Genomic DNA, 3,515 nt, shown 5'->3' with positions numbered 1-3,515 from the left:
TGGGATCTCCATACTCTACTCAGCATTGCAATGGATAGGGCCAAAATGGGAAAGAGAGAACAGGAGCTCATCCTTTCTTTTACATGCTGTTTATTGATTTAGCTTTCTACATTTGCCAGACAACACAATGACCTTTAAACCAGTTTTGAAAAAGTTTTTTTTATTATTATTATTATTATTTTACTTCACAGGTATTTCTAATTTAATTGGGTAAAGAAGCATAATTCTTTAACTCTCTTGGGCAGAAGTAATGACTTTCTAAAAATGATATTACTCCATGATTAAACAGAAGAAAATGCCACTGTGTTAAAAACAGCTTGCCTCACACCCCGAAGCTCTTGATACTATAAATAGAGGAGGCTGGCAGCCTACAGCTCACCATCTTCTACTGCACTGACATGCCGTAGTGCTAGCAAGGGATGTGATTGCTGTGTTCACCTGAGGAGTGAGTATTCTGGTGTCTCGTCAGTGTCTACTGAGAAAGGGCTTCCAATTGGCTGCTTTTTACCCTGTTAGGAAAATTACAGCTGTCCTTGTTAAATCCCTTCCCATCTTTTTCCATCTTTTTTTTTTCTTTTTTTCTTTTTTTTTTTTTTTTTTTTTTTTTTCTCCTCAGAGCAGTACAGGTAACAAGTTTGGATGGATACAGTGTGGGTGTGACTGCTAAAGAAATGCAATAACAATGACATTAAAGGAAACAGAGTTTGATATCTCCAGACTTACAAGGACAAAAATGAAACATAAAAATAAAATTAAGACAAACACCTCATACAATCTGAGACTTGCCTTGCAGAAGAAAAATCATTTTAAAAAGTACTTGGAGGACACAACCTTACAGAGGAAGATGCTAGGATTATTCTGAAATTGTTAGCCTCTCTGTTTAATTGATAAAGTTATTTTATCTTGTGGAAAAATGATAGATGTGTTACAAGGTTGCATTCATCCCAGGATAAAGTGAAGAAAAAGAAGAAAAAAGAAAAAGATGTTGCCCCCCCGCCCCCAGGAAAAAAAAAAAAAAAAAAAAAAAGAGAAAAGTGATGTTGACCAGAGAAAGATTAGATCAGGTCACCTGGATGAGATGTGTGCTCAGATCTCACCTTAGGCTTACACGCTTCAGCAGCCATGACTCTTTCACTCAGACAGTACCAGCAGGGTGCCAAGAACTGGGGCAAGGACAGGGACCAGCTGGAAAGATGCATCACTGGCCCCTGTCAGATAAGAGCAGAAAGGTCCTCAAAGCAGAACCTTCTCACACCTCCTTCTAAGGCAGTCCTGACCCCTGCCATATCTCTACCTGCTCACAATGGATCACAGTGCTGCTCAGTTGCCCTCCTCCTCCATGCACAACATGGTGACATGAGCATGCTAGTGCCTTCACTTCTCCGAGGCCAACAGCATAACCAGTCTCACAAGGATCAGTCACAAATGTGGCAGTGAAATCCAGCAAGAGTCAAAGCATCACTGAACTCATTGTACCGGAGATTGAAGGAACGTGACAAGCAGCACAGGAGAAAATGCCCATTGCTAACCACAGAGACAAAGCACTGGGTACAGCCAGCAACAGAGCTGCAGATTTATTCTTTGTGCCACCACAGCAGCAGCAGTTCGGCTCAGTCCCTGCACACCTCCCTCCAGCTTTGCCTGTCAGGGTCATGCTGCAGAATATGGCTGCTTCCAAGAGGAGAGGAGCAGGCAGGAAACCACAGCTGAATTGCCCAAAAGACTCGGACACTTTGTAATTGCCTGCTGGTGGGTAGGGTCCTCAACACTGCGTTTGTTCCTTAAAGGTCAGAGCGCATTCTCCTTAAAAAATCTCAGGGCACATTTGTGCTCTACTGCATGCTTTCTATTTCCTTCAGAAACTGGCACAGGGAAAGCAGAGCTGATTTTAGACTAGAGGAGCGATGCCTGTTCTAGGAATGCTTTATTTATTTATTTATTTTCTCAGACTCGATGATTTGTATTTCCAATCTCCTCGAACTTTCAGGAGCCTTCCAGTCAGCAAAGGTGAGAAGATACCAAGCTGGCAATTTTCCCCTGCTGCTATTACTGGTTTAGTTTGAAATCAACATTGCTTTAACATGCTCCTGCAGTTAATATACTGCATTGAGGAGCTGAGGAGGAAAGAGAAGGGCAACAACCAATTCACCTGCCAGCTTAATGGCCTATTTGGATAAAGCTAAAAGCAAACTGTGGTTTTGACTGTAAGCAGTGATGTCCTCAGAGCCAGAGATGTTATTACATACTTGTGATCAATATATATTACAAAGCAATGTCATTTTCTTTTTCTGCTTTAACCTGTGGAAGGCGTATGTCTCTAAAACATTAAAGTAAGTCACAATATTGATAATTACAGGTTCTAAATTCCTTGCCTTACATGGCTACAATAAGAATGTTATGAAGCCTAAAATTCAAATTATCAACACGCCAAGATATTCAGGAAAAGGACAAATGAAATACAATCACAAACGACAGATCTGAATCAGAGCTTACGGCAAATACAAACTGAAGTTACCTTGAAGCTTAGAAAGAGTAACTGCCTGTATTCCCTGTTTAAACAAAAGTACAACATATGACTTTACAGCTCACAGAAGGTTTTGGACAAATGACTCTGGACACTCTCACCTTCTAGTGATCCATAGAAACTATTTGTATTTAACCATTAACACATCCATAGCTGTGAATAATTGTATTTATTCTGAGAAAATGGACATTTATAATAGCATTTTTGTGTTAAATAATCTTTTGTTCATTGAAGATGAGACAAGGACAACCTAGCCGAGACAGCAATGATTTCTTTGTATCATCTTTGGTGATCTCACTATAAATCATTTATTTCTTTCCTTTATTTCCATAAACCTGCCCTTTATTCTTGCTTCCAGCTCTCCCTCGGAAAACACCTCATATTCCTGCATTCTTCATGAGGAGCACACACCATTTATCCATTGTAGCTGTTTGTACAGCTCCCATCGGCAAGGTTTGAACAGACCAAAAGGCTCTCAGTCCCTTTGCCAATTCCCTGAACTACCCAGTGCCAGTTCCTTTCTGACTCTAACTCTGCTTCTCTCTTTGGTACATGTCCGTAATTTTATGGCAACAGACATGGCCAGACATGGAAGTAAGAAACAGTGAAAAAAGAGTAACATCTAAAGGATATCTATACATATACAATGCTGCAAACTGTTTACACTAATTCCTGGTGAATAAATTGGATTCTTTTTTCTTAAGACAGTAGTGGGATAAATTTAAGCTATTAATGTGAGAATGCTTATATCAATTCCTATAACATTCATTCGTCACTTGCAAAGTGATATTGACCCTTCTTTACTTTATACTCTCAAGGAGACATAAGCAAAGGCTGCAGAGCTTTAAGTTCCAGCTTTCAGTTTGGGAAAATACCAGCAAAAAGACAAATAGAGTTCAGTAAGACTGCAGTTACAAGAGACTCAAGCGTCCAGGTGAGCTATGCCATTCCATCTGCACTCTGCTCTCTGTGCCAGGCTGTTTGGCAGGGG

The 3,515-nt window shown here is 40.2% G+C and overlaps 1 long non-coding RNA gene across 1 annotated transcript; it reads left to right on the top strand.

Moving 5' to 3' along the window:
- Positions 1–213: 213 nt before the first annotated feature.
- Positions 214–3,227, top strand: LOC118162739. Its single transcript, XR_004748597.1, has 2 exons — positions 214–445; positions 617–3,227. It is a non-coding gene; the product is annotated as an uncharacterized LOC118162739 (long non-coding RNA).
- Positions 3,228–3,515: the final 288 nt, after the last annotated feature.

The sequence above is a fragment of the Oxyura jamaicensis genome, chromosome 2 (genome assembly GCF_011077185.1).
Source record: "Oxyura jamaicensis isolate SHBP4307 breed ruddy duck chromosome 2, BPBGC_Ojam_1.0, whole genome shotgun sequence".
Lineage (NCBI taxonomy): Eukaryota > Metazoa > Chordata > Aves > Anseriformes > Anatidae > Oxyura > Oxyura jamaicensis.
Note: the sequence above shows the minus strand (reverse complement) of the source record. Positions and strands in the feature narration are given on the sequence as shown.